The sequence below is a fragment of the Lagopus leucura genome, unplaced genomic scaffold, assembly GCF_019238085.1.
Source record: "Lagopus leucura isolate 7727_CA_CO unplaced genomic scaffold, USGS_WTPT01 Super-Scaffold_100002, whole genome shotgun sequence".
Lineage (NCBI taxonomy): Eukaryota > Metazoa > Chordata > Aves > Galliformes > Phasianidae > Lagopus > Lagopus leucura.
Window position 1 is genome coordinate 13,745,819 of NW_024962263.1, and position 19,393 is coordinate 13,765,211.

A 19,393-nucleotide genomic window follows, 5' to 3' on the forward strand; every position below is an offset into this window, starting at 1 on the left:
AAAAGTAGTATTTTTTCCTGACTTTTGTGTGTAATTCTCTGAAAATTCCAAGGAAGGGAGGGAATACAGTTCTACAGTGCTTTCTTCTCCATATTTCCCTTTTTCTTTTGTGTTTGTGCATGTCTTCTGAAGCTGTTGTCACTAACATAAGTAAGAGGAAACCTTTTTTGAAGGGTTTTCTATAGTGAATGGAGCCATTTATTAGTATTTTTAAAAGTCCAGACATGTTTGCTAAAACATGTAGCTTACTTATAAAGTGGAAAAAACTATTCGGTAGCCCTTGTTTTTTAAAAACACAAAAATCTGCAGTGTGGGTGTGGGTGAGGCATGTGATATATTGAAAAAAAAAAATCAGCATAAAGACTGTCATTTCATTTCTTCTCATTCATGTTCTTTTAAAAACCTGACTGATCCCTTTAAATAAATAGGAATAAATTTGTGAAGATTAATTAAGCAGAAATTACCAAAACAGATAAGCAGCAGGATATACATAACTGGCCTACAGAAAATTAGCAGAGATAATTTCTGCTATCACACCTCAGAAGCATTAGAAAATTAGGCAGTCAGTGATGTGAAGCATTAATGCTATGAGAATTATTCATTCCTAAAGTTCTACTCTATCATGATTTTTCAGTGTTGTCCTGACTGTAAAGTTTCACCACCCTGTATTGACTATTTCTGATTTAGTTTTCACTGTTCCCATTCCAGACCTATTGCTCATACTAAGGGTAGAGAAGTGAAAGAGAAGAATGACTCTTTTTGCACAGAGTGCCTGCAGAGGAAAACAAAACAACAACAACAACAACAAAAAAAACCCCAAACAATTTAGAGATTTGGTATGAAGTGAGGTGATCTAAGGAAAAACTAAGGCTTCCTGATTTTTGTCTGCTCAAACTTCCTGGTGGCTCTAACCAGCAGAAGCTCTACCCAGTGATACATCTTAATGGGCCATACTAGCCCTGAGCACCCTGACCACTATCTCTGCTTTTGCACAGCACTGACAGGTGTAGGACATCTGGCTAAAAAGCCCCTTTATCCACTCCTTAGGGATACTAATGTCTTATGAAAATTGTTAGGGTAGCAATATTACCAGTGGAAAGAAAGAGGAACGTGGAGCTGAATCAGTACCTTTGTCTATTGATGGAGACTAGAATTATCCCCAAACTGATTTTGAAATCTACAGCTACAAATTTGTTTTAATGCAGAGGATATTAGCCATTAATCATAATGACTTTGCATATCAGAGTGAGTCTCACCCTGTTCCCTTGGAGATAAGAAAGTAGCTCTATATCTCTGCCAAGATGTTTCACTCTCTCACAGCAATTTTGCAGCTCAGTCCCCAGATGAGAGCAACAGTGCATCCAAAATAATCCTGCTAGCCACCACGCAGTATCCAGAACACTTTTTTTAACCCACATTTATCCACTATTTTTACCCACACTTATACAAGCCAGAAAATTTTAGATAAAAATGAAAAATCAATTGAAAGACACAACAAGTGTTACGTTAGCATAAAAACCTTTCATCCAGCATCAGCATTTCCAGATGATACAAAATAAAAACAGTGAATTTGCTGCCCTGGTGCAGGATGGGACATGCCAGTAGATAAGCAAAAGGCTGGAGCCATAGGGACAGAAAAATCCCCAGGCAAGATGAGAGGAAAGGCCCTGTAAGAGCAGGGATGAGACAAACTCACCCATCCTGCCTACCAGAGTATCTCTCAGAAAGTGAGAAATGATGAGGCAGTGACTGCATTAGCAAGCACAAGGAGGAGTGGAGCCATCTGAAGGTTTTAACAAAACAGTCACTTCCTGTCAAACTTGGAGAGATATGCACCTGCCAGAAGTACCATCAGCAAGCCCAAAACAAACAGCTGCAGCACTCCAGTAAAGCAGGAAGCACAGGCATACATGAAGGATCAGAACGGAAACTGAAGACAAACTTCCAATCAGTTTCTTTTCTGGTCCCAGTCTCAAAAAGCTTTGCTATTTTGGAAGTGCGGGGCTTAAACAAATGGTTCAATATAATGCTTTCAAGTAGAAGAGAGCTAAAAACAAAATAAAAACGTGCCAGAGTTTTTATTTTTTAAGGGTGCTCATGATCATATTTTTCCCATTTGTCTCCATAAAGTATTTTCAGCTTTTGTCTTCAGAACCTCTCCACAGCCATTTGCTGTTTCTCTCCAATGGTCTGTGTCACCAGGATTTCAAACTTATTCATGTTTATAAAAAACTGATTATGCAATAGCTTCTGGATGTACTTCTTGCCTTCTAGCCAACAGGAAAAGCAACTTGATTAGTTTAGAGATCTCTTTTCACAGATGAAGAAACCAGCAGGAAAGGAAAACTAAGTAACCTTTATTTTACATTTAGGTCTGTAAGTACTTAGCTCAAAGATTATTCTTAATCTTTCCATGGAAAATGTTACAGTTTACATAAACGTTTTCTGCCTTCTGCACTGAGTGTATCCTTACTTCAGGTTATTGAAATAAGACTTGGTGACCAAAAAACACCCTGGGGCACAGACTTCCTTAGTAATTCATAATGGTGCCAGGGGTTTTCACAGCAAATGCCTTAAGATAATTCTGCTTCCAGAGAGGTACCAATGCAAAACCTTCCTGTAGGATCTGGCCAAAGCAAACAACTTTCTGCTCTATTTTGGACCACAGAGTGCTCTGTTAAAGGATGTTTTTTTTAACACCACACAAAGCAATCTTAAATGCATCCATGCCTATGCACTGTAATCATTAGGTTGAATGTTTCTAACAGAGCTACCCCATTCTCAAAATACAGAGATACTCTACTACTTCACTATCACATTTTGTTATAATTTTCTTTAGTGCATCTTCCACTCTGCTCTGAAGAGTGAGCATGCATTGTTCTTTTACTTTTCCACCAGTAAATAAGTAATCATTCCTTCCTGTTTGATCGTTAGCCAAATTCTATATAAATCCAAGTCACCAGTGAGAAACTGTGCAAATATTCTGGTTTGCTTTTTTGCCCATATATATTGGGTACATAAGCACTTCCACTGGAATACAGACTAAATTTTCAGTGACACAAGCTTTTGTTTATTTATTGGTAATGATGTTCAGATGATATCAAGATCTGCTTCCTGTTCCACGTGACATAATATGTCTGAACTCAAAAGCTGGTGAGAAAAATAAAAATAATTCTTGTGTTATTTCACTCTCATTAACTGCATCTGGGAGGCTTTGATATGTACAGAGCATCTAGTTTGATTCTTCTGCTCCTTTACTGCACAGGGAACATTCTAAACTAAATTCCACTCATTTGAAAGCTTATGAAGCTCAGGCTGGGCTGTGCAGTGCAGATAATTCAGACTCCAGCAGTTCCTTAGGGGTCAATACAGCAGAGGACTAAAATGTAAAATCCCAAACTCCAAAGTCAAATTATTTGGCTACATGCACAGCTCACTGGGAGACCTAGGCCATGTAAAACACAGGCCCAGTGTCCTGAAAGCAGAGCAAGGCAACACGTAGACTTCTATCTAGACCAAACAATAACTACACCCTATTTCTGCTCCTTCACATAACCCTCTGACAGAGTGTATGGGAACTGCTGAGGCACGGCCTGAACCTCTGATTGATCACCTGAGGCGAGCACTGAGTCAGCCAGAGGAGCACAGGTGAAGGCAATTCTCCTGTGCTGCTGGAAGGAGTGGAGCCAGGCTCCAGCCCTCCTAGACCTATTTAAGAGCTGGCTACCAGTGGGGAAGGATCTCTTCTGGAGATTGCCTCTTCTGGTGTTTTGTAGGTGAGCCCAGCATAAGGGTAAGCTTTCCATTTATTCTCTTTTGTTATCATTGTCCACTTTGCCTAACACTCTTGATTATATTGTGATTGTAACATCTTGATATCCATTGATTATACACAGAGATTATCATTTATGCTTTGTAATGCAGCCAGAAGTCCCTCTAGACAACTCATTTTCAGACCTTGCCTGCATTTCAGGTGACCAGTTCTGAATTCCAAAAAAAGCCATGATTATCACAACATACCTCACACACACTTCCACTGATACCTATCCATCTGGCTTGCTGGAGCTAAGACATCCAGGATCTCTGCTTTCAGGAAAATTGACTACAGAGGGAGCCTGAGACTAGGTAATGGGGTAAGATGGGGATTTCTAGATAATACCTGCAGAAATCTCTAAAAAGGAGATCAGTTAACCTTCAGAGGCACGTTTCTCTCTTTGTTCAGCCTTAAGAGCAAATCTTAGAAGAGTGATTAGTCTAGAGCTAAGACAGCTGAATCTCCACCAGTAGTCATTAATTTTGCACCCTATGAAAGTGCCCTCTGGTTTACTTTTGCTCGTTTAAAAGAAATATTATAGACAGTAGAGCAGGTAACTAAGAATTCAGCAGACTGATAACTGATCTGAAAACTTGAAGGTATATAATTGTTAAGATAGTGAAGGACAAATATTTATGAAAAGATTTGCCCTGATCTCAGTCCTTTCCCTAGGAATTTGATATTATTCGTCTGTAGTCTTTCGTTCTCTAAAATGCTTCCTGATGTATTCAGCAGATGATTTGGAGTTCCCCCTTCAAACATCTCCAGACAGATCTCTGCTTAACACCATAGTTGCTGCACAGCCAGTCCCCTTGCTCCATGCTCTTACATCCCTATGAAATGCTAGGTGCCCTTAGAATACAAAGTAGTGCCATTTCCTATGCAGGAAAGCTTCAGAGAGCATGCATGAAACTTAGAGCAGCTGTCTTCTCAGTTTGAGATTTAAGAAACAGTCATGAAAGCCACTTGAAAGATAACATACAAAGACAAAGTCACAGAAAAGGAAAACTTTCATCTAAGAGGAGGATCAGGAAAGTAATACATAAGATCAGCTCTGGAAAAAAGGCAAGTCAAAAAAGATATAAATCTAAGAAAGCTTCAAAGGTTGGATAAAGAAGATCAAAACAAACTTCTGCAACATGCTTAATGTCACCCAGGAGCACCTATAACACCACTACTCCATCTTGACTTGTCTTTTGTTCAAGTAATATGAACAGTAACCAGTCCCTATGTCTGTGAATTCAGAATATAGAACAATTGCCAGACTTCAACAGTAAGTTAATGAATCTTTATCAGCCTGAAGTCCTCTTTCAAAGCAAATGTGTCTCCAACACCCCAGATACACAGAGACAGATTTTAGTATCTAGTCCTAAGTTCTAGCAACACCAGTGACCTTTCTTATTGATGCAGTAGAAGAACTGTTAATGTCACAGGAAGAACAAAATCATCCTTGGGACTGTATTTCACATATATAGAGCTATATGTACTTTTAAAGTATAAACTGAAGTCTTTGAATTCTTATTTTCTTTCTAATTTAATTTTTTTTACTTTCAAAATCTCAGTATTTAGTTTCCAATAAGTAAAACTTTATGCACAAGAGAAATCTGTCTAAGACAGAAATTGCCAGTCTTTCCAAAGTGTTGTGTTACTGAAGGCTTATTCTGGCTGTTTGCATTTATCAGAAGTTTAGAACTACTATAAACATCTCTTTTAACAGGAGCAGCTCTGAGAACTCATTTTGCCCACTGAAGATGGGCTTTGCCTGTTTGTAGCTGCACAGCAAAATCCTAATAACAATGTTTTAAATGACTGTTAACAGAATCGTAGACTTGCTCAGATTGGAAAAGACCTTAAAGATCATCAAGTCCAACCACAACCTAAACATACTACCCTAACTCTAACAACCCTCCACTAAATGACATCCCTGACCACCACATCCAAATGGCTTTTAAACACATTCAGGGATGGTGACTCCACCACCTCCCTGAGGAGCCTATTCCAGTGCTTAACAACCCTTTCCGAAAAAAAAAAAAAATTCTTTTTCAATATACAGATTCGAAGTAAGATTACCTCTAGTAAAGACAGCACATTCAAATCAAACTGGACCTTATGCCATTCATGAGAAATCCAGATATTTTTAGAATAAAAGGTTCTAAATTACATATTAAGATAATGTAACACAGGATTTTGTTAATATATGTTCAAAATTCAATAACTTGTCTGTTTGAAATAATAATGCCATCTGAAAGGACTTCCCAATTGCATGAACAGGGTCTGCATTTGTGCTGCTTAACAATTTGTGATTAATCTTTCTAAAGATTCAGTCTTAAATTCTGAAACCCCATTTAATGGTTGGCTTTTTTTTCCCCCTCTAATCTCATAAGAAAATGTGCTTTGAAAAATAGAAAATATGCTTATGGTTTTTTGGAAGCACAAGAAGATCTTTCTTCAGTAAAGCTCAGAAAGACTTAAAGTAAAACATTAATCTACTTACAGAAGTTGGCAGAGTAAAACATTTATTTTTAAACTGTAAAACAAGAATTCTTACACAAAACCAGCTAGCTTAAAGTGCGTCAATTTCTGCCCACATTTGGGCCCACCCACCTGCAAGTAGGCCTTCGTGGGCAGCTTTGCTTGGGCAGTTAGCCAGAGTTTTGATGTGATGCTGTCTGCACCTTCCTGTACGGGGAAGATATGGAAACAATAAAGTGGCTTTCATTCACAGAATGTAGTACTTCACTGCACTTTCAGATGACAAGTGTTTGGCATAGAGCTCTTGCTGGATGAGAAGCATTAAAACAAAAGAATATGCAAGGAAATACCTTCTCCTTTTCCCATGCTTGCTTTAATTTCCAGCAAGTTTCAGTACCTTCTTAAGATGCAACACTGTTTATGCTTTTCTTTTTCCAAAAGGGAAAAAGAATGGAAAAAATAAACAGAGGAAAAAAAAAAAAAGCATAAAAAACGCTTCCTTCACATCTGACCAACATCAGATCCCCTTCCTATGACACTCCCTTAGCCACAATGCTTCCCTGTTGGCATCACACTACACTTTCCATCTGAGCACTCTCACTTCTTTCCCAGTAAGGAAGACTACAAGGGAACGCACAGGAAAATGGGAGGAAATATTAGAGGAACAATTTTAGAGTAAAGAACAACATACAGCCTACATTGCTGGGGAAGAATAAATTATGTGAAGAAAAAGAAAGGAAGATCAAGGCAGAGCTTTTTTCTGAGTTTCCAGAATCAGAATAGTATGATTACAAAGAAACTTGTACAAATAATCCCTGGTCTTTGGGGCCATTAAGTGGTCACTCTGATATTGGGAAAAAAGAAAAAAGTGGAACATAATCAGATCATGTTGCAAGTGGGATAAAAACTCTTGGTGCAAGGTTTATTTTCATTTATAGCATGCCGCCTGCAATCCCAGCAACTCTGTACTTGAACAACAATGGCATTTAAATGTCAGAGGTGAAATCCAGAGTTTACTGCAGTCAGCTCAGGTTTACTATCCATTTCAGAGAGACTGGACCAGAGAGTTTCATGAGGAGGTATACACTGGCATTTCTACCACTGCTCCTCTATTAGTATTGCATACATTTTTCTCAAAAAAAAACAGTATAAGCAGAGAGCAGTCTTTCTTCTCATTATTTTCCACAACGCTTTGGAATGAAAAAAAAAAAAGCATTCTAACTCACATTAGATAAAAAAGAAATCTTCATAGACTCTCCCTCCCAAGAACCTCTCCCACCTCCGGAGCCGCAGAGATTCCTGAAGGAAGGAGGGAGGGACATGAGGAAGATATTCACCTAAGAGAGAAATCACTTTCATTTCTTGGAAAATTATTGCAACAGCATAATATGTACAAAAGAAATTCAGCTTCCACTCTTCCTCCAACTGTAATAACAGCTGCTTTGCATTTATATAGAATCTTTCACCAAATGATCTAGGTATTATTTACTCCAGAAACTCTTTCAAGTAGTCCCTGTCTATCATACATTTGTAAAGCACTCAGCACAGCAGGATCCAATACAGTTGCAGGATTTAGGAGATAATGTAACATAAATATTTCCTCTTTAAATGATACCAACATAAGTTGCTCATTAGCCATGCTGAGCAGTTAATCTTTCTTAATTTTGTTTTCCAGCAAAGGATACAGGACAGAAGGAGTGCCAAGCTACTTGACAGAGTTCATCATGGTTCAGTGGGAGCATTTAAGGAATTTGCTGATTTGTTAGGAAAGTTTTTGAAAAGCTCAGTTTTCCGGGGCTTTGTATTAAAGCAAAATGTGCTCAGAAATTATAAAAGATGCTATTACCTCAAGATGGCTGAGAACAGGTTTAAATTATTGGAGTTCTGGAACAACTTGTACTTCATGCAATATATTAAAAATAATCTTTGCAGAACTACTCCAGTTATCAACACAGTTCTATAGAAATACTGTAGCAAAGCACCAAATTTCATTGATTTTGTGGCCAAAAAAATCTAAGAAATAACACGCATCTTTCACCTTTGAGTTGAAATGCATTTCGTACTCTCACACTTTTTATTTTATTGCTATTTTTGTATCGTGCACCTGGGAGCATATCAGGAGGGCTTAACACTGAAGTGCACATACAAAATCCCTACTCTGAAGTGCTATGGGTCTAGTAACAAAGCAAACATGGACACTAGAGACAGCCAAGTGAATTAATCTGCAGAAACGTAGCAAATTACATCCTAAAAAACGGGGCATATAATCAATGAATATTAAGATGTTATAATTATGAAATAAACAAGAGAGATAGGCAAAGCAGATTATGATAACAAAAAGAGTATAGATAGAAAGCTTATCCATATCCTGGGCTCACTTAAAAAACTCCAGCAGAGCAAATCTCCAGAAGAGATCCTTCCCCACTGGTAGCCAGCTCTTAAATAGGTCTAGGAGGCAGCACAGGTGAATTGCCTCCACCTGTGCTCCTCTGGCTGACTCATTTCTTGCCTCAGGTGATCAGAGGTTCAAGCCGTGACTCAGCAGTTCCCATACATGGGGATACTATTCCCATACATGGGGATAGTCAAGTGGCATCCTTATCCTTCTCTTAAAATTCTTTTTGAGGGCAAATTTCAGTGAAGAATATTTTTAGTATGATTAGAAGCCAGGTTCAGGTATTAAGGGATTGTTACAGTATCTGTAGATAAAAACTATGCTCATTTTCTGCATCTATCAAAGCTAGCACCACTTAAGTATAAGTACTTTTTTAAACAGAAAACTCTAAGTATACTCCTTTAAATTGATTCTGAGCTGCTAGGATGAGAGATTAAAGTCTCCCTGAGCATCCTGCCTTAATTGTTTAAGAAAATCATCTATCTTCCCTTTCAGAAGCTGAAATTCGGAAAGCTAAATTCTGGGCATTTATTCTTAGAATCCCCCTTGAAGTTAACATTTCTCTGCATTCCAGTGATAGAGCAACAATAAATGGAAGCTCAGAAGCTCATATTAAATTATTTGGGCGGGTAATACCACAGCACTATGTGACCTCTGAAGCATTGTAACAACCTAGGTGAACTACTGAAAGGCCCCTCAAGTGCTGATAAACCTACCCAGTTTCAGAGACAAATGCTATGTGTATTATACTTCATGAGATAGGAAGCTATGAGAATAGTTCATTGCCTAAATCACGGAACTGCAGTTCTGTTCTGTTGCTTAGAGATGGCTGCTCAGGTAGCTAAAAGCAGCACATTTTTGGGAGGAACTGCACAGTCTCTTCTAGAAGGATTGCTTTAAGGCTAGCCTACTCCTTTCTGAGATATAAAAGAGGAGGCATCCTCACATATATTCTGTCTTAACTGGTCTTAAAAATCAGCTTCTTTCCTATGAGATGCTGCTACTTCTCTTTATTTCTTATGAACTGTGGTGTTAAAGTTGAAGGAGAAACTAGCATTCGTCATAAACTGCAAATCCACGAAAACCATTTATCTGTGATGCCTAACACTTAAAGAGTCATGTTTGAGAAGTTTTCCATTGTGAGTCAGGAAACACAGCAGAGACACACACACTCTTTGCAGGGTTACTTACTGAGGAGGAGGACACCTTTCCTTTCCTAAAAGTAGTGCTCAGAGAAGGGAGTGCAACCTGAATGTTGAACGAGTCTGGAGATTTCACCTAAGAAATTAAGCATATGAAGCAAAGGACACGCTGTCTTTTGAGACCTTTTGGAGGTCCAGCTGTTCAGTATTACCAAATTAAATTCTTCACCTAGCACAAAATACAAGAAATGCTTTCCTTACTCTGGCATTAGCACCTCTTAGTAATTGAAACCCTGAACACGCGTGGCAAAAAATTGAAACATGGAACTGCATGCTTAACAGATGGGATTTGCTTTCTTGTTTTCTCTTAGTAGATGCTATGTGTTAGTCTGCTAAGTGGAAGGAATTTATGAATAATAGACCTTTATATTCCCACAGTCAAAGAATAGCTTCTCTCCTGTTTGTCAGGCATTGAAGTGAATTCACTAGATAATCTTCAGTAGCCACATTCTTCACATTCAGCTACCTCAGAGGTGCATCATATGTTACAGTTAAAATCTAACATAAAAATATACTGCATTTCTAAAATATTTCCTTCCTATGAGATTGAAGGAAAAAGAGAGAAAAAGCAAATAGTGCCATACATGCATTCTTCAGTCCCAGCATCTAATATGGGAAAAAAATCAGTTTCTCTGTTTTGAAACATATACCAAGTATATACTTTAATTTTTTCCTGAAGCTGCACCTCATCTTTTTGAGGCTGACCTTTGTTTATAAAAAGAGGCTTTAAAACCTGAACGACAAGAAGATGTCTGATGTCTTCATATGAGAGACTAAGAATGAAAAAGCAGATGCAAATGGGTCCTTTCCTGTTCTTGTTGTCATCATTAGAAAGTTAATGTTTACCATTGAGATTTCCCTGACATCAGTGAAGGCACTGCAACAGAAGAGAGGTATGCCAAAGACACATCATTAGATTGCAGATACAGGAAATCAGGAAGTTTCAGGGATGTTCTTTAGGGGAAAGAGGATAAGAAAGTACCATGAATGCAACATTCAGGTTAAGAAAGCTAAATATCAGACTATGAGAAATACAGCCTCAAATTTCCTCTATTTTAAATACATTCTTAATTATTTTGTAGTTAATGATTATTTCTACAGGAAAACTCATTCCTTATTTGCAGCACAGAAAGACAAGAAAGACTGTGAATGAGCTTCGTCTTTTCTTCCTGTGGCTTTCAGAAAAAGTGAGGCCCTCAGAAGCCACACTTCACGATGTCTGGCAATGCACTTGCTGGCAACGCTGCTGTGTGAGGGAGGGAAAGGCTATACCTCAGGAGACAAAGTCAAAACATTGCTTTTCTTTGTATAACCAGATGCACAGAGAAGTACTCATCTCCCTGAGCATTTCTCCTTGGGATTTCCCGAGCACAGACAATCCTTCTAAATGACAGCTAAAAACCAAGATGATTTTGGAATAAACTAAACTTTTCCACTGAGTTACTAAAGCAATATCCCTTGGGCATCTGAATAGCAATTTCAAGGTTTAAGAAAAGATGGATGGAAATGGCAGGTGAGGTGAGCATAGCGCTTAAGATCAAGTGCTATGATCGATTACACAACAGAATTAATAAGAAAACAATTAATTCAGTGATGGATGGCTATCCTGACAGTGTTTGAATATAAAAATTTGGAGTGGTAACTCTTCCCAGTGTATTGCTGTGGCTGCAAACTCAAATGCCCAAAGACAATACAGAAAAAAGAAAGTGTAACTAACTGCTGTAGTATTTCCAGCACATAAAACAGGACCAATATAGTTCTGAACCATTTACTGGGAAATGACAGCTAATTTGGGTCAGAAGTCAATGTCAGAGAAGTGACGTGGATACATCCTGGTCAGGAAGGAGGTAAGTCTGGAGATCAGGAGGTCTGGCAAAAGGACAAAAATCAGGCAGCCTAGAAGAGCTCTTGCCAGGAACAAAGATGCCCAGAGAGAAGAACAGAGGCACCCGTGAGTTTGGATGTGGCTGGAGTGAAGGCAGCAATGGAAGAAACCCATAGCAATGCTTTGGGCATCTCCTGACTTACGGTAGTATTGCTTATTCCAGAAGAAGCTAGTGGTGACAGACAGAACTACCTAAAAAAGAGAAGAGAAAGAGTTTGTTCTTTACCAATTCTTTCCTTGATATACATCTTTTTACGGACTTAAACTCTTAAATTGTTAGGGACTAGGTTAACTCATCAGTCATTGTATTCAAAAAGTATGAGAAAGAAGAACTCATATTCAGCACAAGATTCGGAAGTTACTTGTATCCATTGATCTTATAGTAAAACAGAACAAATTGTTTGCTTTCAAACATATTATTGCTCTATGACCTATTTGTGTTTTTTTCAGTCTGAGAAATTGGCTGTTCTTCAGAAATCGATGTTTTTTTCATTAAAACTAAAATAACAATCCTACATTCTGCCTCAAAAAAGCCTCTTTCTGAAGAAATTTAATTAAAAAAGGCATGCTATTCACCTCATTGACTACTCTCACAGACAAACTAAGAAGTAACAGTTATTAGAAAGACAAAAAAATAAACTTGTAGTTCTATTAATGTAGAGGGTCTTGTTTTTCAGTATCTATATGCATTAAACACATATGATTTTAAGCATTATAACCATTTTTTAGTTTTGTGCAGTCAATCATGACTTTCAGAACTGGAATATCACAGAATCACAGAATCACAGAATCACAGAATCACCCGGGTTGGAAGGGACCCCAAGGATCATGTAGTTCCAACCCCCCTGCCTAGCAGGGCCACCAAACATACACACTCAGATCAGGTTGCCCAGGACCCCGTCCAACCTGGCCTTGAACACGTCCAAGGACGGGGCATCCACAACCTCCCTGGGCAGCCCGTTCCAGGGCCTAACCACTCTCCTAGTAAAGAACTTCCCCCTAACATCCAACCTAAATCTTTCCTCCTTCAACTTAAAACCATTTCCCCTAGTCCTGCTGTTGTCAGCCCTTTTGAAGAGTTTACTCCCCTCCTGGGTGCAGGTTCCCTTCAGGTATTGATAGGCTGCAATGAGGTCACCCCGCAGCCTTCTCTTCTCCAGGCTGAACAAGCCCAACTCCCTCAGCCTGTCCTCATAGGGGAGGTGCTCCAGCCCCCTGATCATCTTAGTCACCCTCCTCTGGACCCTTTCCAAAATCTCTATGTCTTTCTTGTACTGAGGGCTCCACACCTGGACACAGTACTCCAGGTGGGGCCTCACAAGAGCCGAGTAGAGAGGGACAATCACCTCCCTGTCCCTGCTGGCCACCCCTCTCCTGATGGAGCCCAGGATCCCATTTGCCTTTCGAGCTGCCAGAGCGCACTGCTGGCTCATGTTCAGTCTCTCGTCCATCAGGACCCCCAGGTCCTTCTCTGCCGAGCTGCTCTCAAGGACCACTCCTCCCAGCCTGTACAGGTGCCTGGGGTTCTTCCGGCCCAAATGCAAAACCTTGCACTTTGCCGTGTTGAACCTCATCAGGTTCACCCGAGCCCAGCCCTCCAGCCTGTCGAGGTCCCTCTGAATGGCATCCCTTCCTTCCACCGTATCAACCGCACCACTCAGCTTGGTGTCGTCAGCAAACTTGCTGAGGGTGCACTCAATTCCCTCATCGATGTCATTAATAAAGATGTTAAAGAGCACCGGTCCCAAGACAGACCCTTGGGGGACACCACTTGTTACCAGCCTCCACCTGGACATAGAGCCATTGACCACCACCCTCTGTCTGCGGCCTTTCAACCAATTGCTTATCCATCGGGTCGTCCACCCATCAAATCCACTTCCCTCCAATTTGGAGATGAGGATGTGGTGGGGGACCATGTCAAAGGCCTTGCTCAGGTCCAGGTAAATGACATCGGTCGCCTTCCCTTCGTCCACCGATGCCGTCACTCCATCATAGAAGGCCACAAGATTAGTTAGGCATGACCTTCCTTTGGTGAAGCCGTGCTGGCTGTCTCGGATCACATGCTCATTCTTTATGTGACTGAGCATGTTGTCCAGGAGGATCTGTTCCATGATCTTCCCAGGCACGGAGGTGAGACTCACCGGCCTATATATATATATATATATATATATAATAGCCGAGATCCAAGGAATCTTCAAAGCAGGGAATATATTGGTGCACCATTTATAATCCTGGATTTGACAATTAAGGCACTACATGTGACTAAGTTGCCTGAGATTTCATAAAGTGACTGCAGGATTAAAATTTTAAAGGAATGAAAATATTCATGCTCTTCAGATAAACAAAGGATTTTTGTGGCATCCAAAGCCAGAGCGGTTGAATTTCGCCTGGCTGGTATCCAATGCCTTCTGAAAACTTAGCTAAAATTTGTTAAAAAAATATGTATTATATAGTGTATAAAATGCCATACTTCTGCATAGTTTAGATACTTTATGACTGACCAAGCTCTGAGAGGAACAACAGCTCTGTCAGTATCAGTATAAAGATGTAGTTGAAACCTGGCTCATAGTAAGACCTGTGAGGGCAACACACTCTAGTATATAACTTGAGTTAATTAATGTCAGTCTAGGTTGCTTAGATTTTACCTTTTATTTTTTATCCGTGCCCTGTTCTCCTGAACCAGGTGAGGTTTATCTGCTACTTTCACAGAACAGAATAGCCTGGGACACCTGCAGCTTTTCCACAAAGATAGTAAGAAAAATGGTGTTTCCTACAGGAATGATGGAAGATAAAGCCTCTGTAGGTAAAGCATCCTGCTTGAAGCCAGAACCAAAAATGCAGTCCAAACTCAGTTAAATTTCCTTTACCACCTGTCTGTTGGGTACTGTATTCTCGGCATCACCAGAAGCTCTTCCACGTTCAAGAGGAGTTGTTTGAAATGCAATGAGCCTGGATCATCTCTCAGTTCAGCTGACCCCTCACAGATTTGCTGTCTCAGTTCTCTGCCTTAGGCAATTGGCAGGAACAGGTGATAAATAGTCCTGAACTATTGTGAACAACAGTTCACAGGCAAGAGTACCTTTAACACAGCATGAGAAGAAATACCATCCTATTTGGCCTATAACCAATCCTTACTGGGAACCAGAATCTTTGTCTTCAAGGAGAAAATTAGATTGTCCATGTTACTTATGAGCATTATATTTCCATGAGTGAAGTACAAGGCAATAATCATAAGAAAGCAAAAACACCCACCTCATCTCTCCATTAAAAAATTCAGGATAATAAGTAAAGATTATTTTTTATCAAACAAGCATATATTTAGGTCAACATCACGCAGAGCCAGGCTTTTTTTCCAATTTCACTGTGACAATGTGTATCTAGATAATGAGAAGATAAAGTATGCATTATGCACACTGTAAGATGACTGTAAGGGACTGGAGCACGTCTTCTACAAAGACAGTCTGAGGGAGCTGGGCTTGTTCAACCTGGAGAAAAGAAGGTTGCAGGGTGACCTCATAGCAGCCTTTCAGTACCTAAAAGGAGCCTACAAATAGGAAGGAAATTAGGTCTTTCAAAGGGCAGATAACAGCAAGACAAGGGGAAATTATTTTAAGTTGAGGGAGGGAAGATTCAGGTTGGATGTCACGGGGAATTTTTTTTACAGAGAGAGTGGTGAGGTGCTGGAACAGGCTGCCCAGAGAGGTTGTGGATGCCCCCTCTCTAAAGGTGTTCAAAGCCAGATTGGATGGGGCCCTGGGCAGCCTGGTCTAGATTTAAATGGGGAGGTTGGTGGCCCTGCATGTGGCAGGGGGGTTAGAGATTCGTGATCCTTGAGATCCCGTCCAACTCTGGCCATTCCATGATTCTGTGATATTCAGTGCTTTAATGCACTACTCAGTCAGAACTTGGTCGGTTTATACATGGGTAGTTATATCAATGGACAGATAACTTCACAATTCTTCCTTTCCAGAAAGCTTTTGGGTTCCCTCAAAACAGTCAAGATAAGTGTAGAAAGTGACTAACTCAGTAACAGGCATATAATTTTTCTTCTTTTTATTTTTTTCTAATTCGGACCTCTTATTTTGTTTCCTATTTTAGGGGAAAAACAAGGTGTTTTTTTTTTTTATAGTATAGTAGCCTTCACAATGTACTCAATACAAGAACATTAGAAAGCCTGCTTGTAACATTTTTTTGTTCTTTATGATGTCCTTGAGACTGAATGTTGAACTGTACATGACCTGTGCTAGCATGAGAAAAAATCTCAGGACAATTGCACAGAGATGCTATCTCAAGAGAAAATATTGCTATAGCAAGTATTTTCTTTGCAGATCGTTGCATAAATAAAGTGTTTTGTTTATTCTCTACGGCTTCCAAATTAATTCATCTTTTTCTTTGCTTACCTGCTCCCTTTTACAAGAAAAAAAGCTCTAATAAGCTCTAAGGTTTTTGTTTCAAAAGCAGTTAAGTATCTCATATTGCACACATGTATGAATTTCAGCTCTCTTTTTGCCACCTGCAAAACAAGGTAAATTACATTTTATTGACACTTGGCACAATATAGGCAAGATTTACGATGGGTCCCTGCTCATCAGAGCCTGAATCCTGAGCCTGCCCTGTGGGTCCCACAGGCTGTGTCAACAGAGATGTGCCAGGGTCACATCTCAGTGGCAAAAGGCTGACTGCAATTTCCACAGGAAAGACTATCTGAAAATCAGTTAGGGAAAGCGGATCATTCAGAAGATTGAAATAATAGAAATAGGATGGGATTCTGCTGTACAGTGTTCAGAGTCATTAATTCAGGATAATAACACTATCTGAAGCTCTACAGAGAAAGCTTTTCAGCAGGAAAGAGCCTGAGAGAGGAACGTTTCAGACCGATTAGTTCAACGCAGGAAAAAAAGAAATGTTTGAGCCACTCCAAAGCTGTGGTTGTGAAAGAAGCAAATAATTTAAGCCTTCTGTGGAACTGAAGCAAAACGCCAATGTATGGAGCAATAGGATTTCACCTGAAATGTTGCTTACAGCACTGTGCCATGCTGTGTTCAGTGTGAGGATGCCAGGCATCATCCCTGGGTGCTGTGGGGCTGTTGTGTGAGGAGAGGCCGGGGCTGCCCCACTGCAGGCCATGACTGGGACCAGCAGCCATGGGAGAGCGCCTTGCTGAGCACCTGGGGAAGAAAGGACAAAACGCTGCCTGGCTACAAAGATAGATATTGCATCTCTGTCTTTGCCTTCACCACAAGCTTTCTTCTTCCTGTTCTTCTCACTTTCTCCCCTCTGTTTGCTGGGCTGGGGAGCGAGTTAGCGGCCGGATGGGAGATTTGGACAAGGCCAACCCAACCTGGAGAAGATGGAGTCCAGTTCTGTACAAATTCAAAAATACACCCAGCATGGAGGAAAGCCGCTGAAACAAATGAACAATGTTTGGAAGAGAACAAATAAGTGAGAAGTACAATCAATGAAAGGTTTATATTACACATTTGAAAAGAATGATATTTAATCCTCAGACTTGAAAATCTCTTCTAGAAATAGTGGGTAAAACCACAAATAACCAGCAAAAACAACAGAACTAATGAGCAAGAGAAGCACTTCATCTCAAGAGAAAGCCTTAGAATACTTAATACTTAGAATACCTAATACTTAGGTGTGATTTCAAGTATTGGAATATTAATTTAAAATCTGAGGTAATTTCTGGACAAACAATTAAGATTTCATTCCTAAAAGTACATTTTCTGAGAATTCCTTCTGATGGGATTGAGACTGCAGTAAGCAATACAGTGTATTATCAATTAAATCAGCTCCAAAATCCTTATTCACCAGAATTTCAGCTTGAGAAAGAAAGACCCCTGGATAAACATGTTGAGGAATAGGATTAGCCTTAACAACAACTAAGTCGTTACAGAATTACATGAATAACAAGCATAATACACGTTTATTAAGGGTATGACTGCAGAGATTGCTGTTGCTGCACATTTAGTACCCCACGAGCTCATAATTGCATTTCTCCTTACTTACATCTGACAGCATGGTTCTATTGCAAAGGAGATGTCAGAGCACCATTCAAAATCCACTATACAGAGACAACTGCAGCCTCTTTGGTGTGCTTTGGAGTCATGTGCTTTGCTGAAAAGCTACTTCAAAGCTAAAGAAATGTCCCACTTATAGAAAGTCATTTGCTTCAATACTCAAAGTTTTTATGTTATGTTATCGATATTTATTGGGAAAGGACAAAGAACACAACCATCAGTCTCCAGCTCAGCAATAGACTACATTCTTGGAGGCTAAGAAAATACATTAGCCCCTTCTCCAGAAGTGAAAACGTAAGTATTTGCACCTGTAAAGTGGAGACAAAACCTTTTCTTTGCCAAAGAGGAATGTCTCATGGTTACCCAACATAGCTAAACTGTGACATATTAAGGGATTAGGATCCCAGATATTTAAAGAAAGAAAATTAATTTTCTTAGAACATTTTGAAATAGAAAGACAAAGCTCCAGAAAACTGAATGTGAAAAATCATCTTCCACTTTCATCACTCTCCAGCAAAGTAGATTAACGTATTTACTTTTTGCAACAGTAATTTCTATGACTCCCTACTGGATAGCTGCCAGATCTATAGGCAAACAGAAACTGATGCAGCTACTTAAAAGGAGAAAACACTCTGAGAAAAGAAAAATTATCTATATTGCAGGTTTGCCAGCAACTTCAATACATTACACTCTAGAGATAATACCATGAACTAAAAAAGTCTTTAATTAAATCAAAGTCCATTAAAAAGTAGGTATATTCATTCAGCTTTATGTAACAAAGACAGAAGAGATGTCAAGCAGTCTCAAAGTTGATAAAACTCTGCAATAAACTAGTTTTTAAACATATAATTCCAAATGAAATTTAGAGATTAAAGGGGCCAAAATTCTCTTGATTATCTTAGTCCAAATAAATGAAGATGAGATGCAGAAGGTATTTGGACACTACAAGAATACCACTGGTGAAAACCCCCAACTGGCATGATAAAAATAAAGTTAATTCTCTTCTCTTTGCACTGCACAAAGAAGTAAAATTGTTATTTTTTTAAGAATCAACTGAGATTTCAGGAAATAATTTAAAGAAGCATAGCCTCTTCAGCATTCAGATTTGTATACATTAGGTATCAAGTCCTCATATAGCAAAAGGAGAGAAAGAGGGATTTTCAAGGTAATTTTTTTAGCACCTAAAGTAACATCTTTCTCTTGTTCCACCTTCTGCTGAACCCATCCACATTCTGCTATGCACCCATAGACTACAAAACAAATCTCTGGCACCAACTATCCTAATTTACAGCCCTAAAATAGCATAAGGCAGAACAAAGATCAAGGGAGATTTTTCAAATAGGGAGCAGAAATTTCTCGCGTTGTTGCCAGAGCATTTCTGCATAGCTAGCATCACGTCTTCTGGGAGAAGGAAGTGCTTTTAATAAAGTCCAAGAGAATTCCAGAAGATTTCTGGATTGCCTATTAATTTTAATACATTCACATGTTCCCCCTCACTGAGCATTAAGCTTCCTACTTTGGTATCTTTTATTCCCTACCAAGTAGAACCAGGTAGAGCTGTATTTCTGAAAAGTTTATAGTTCCTCCCTCCCCCCCCCC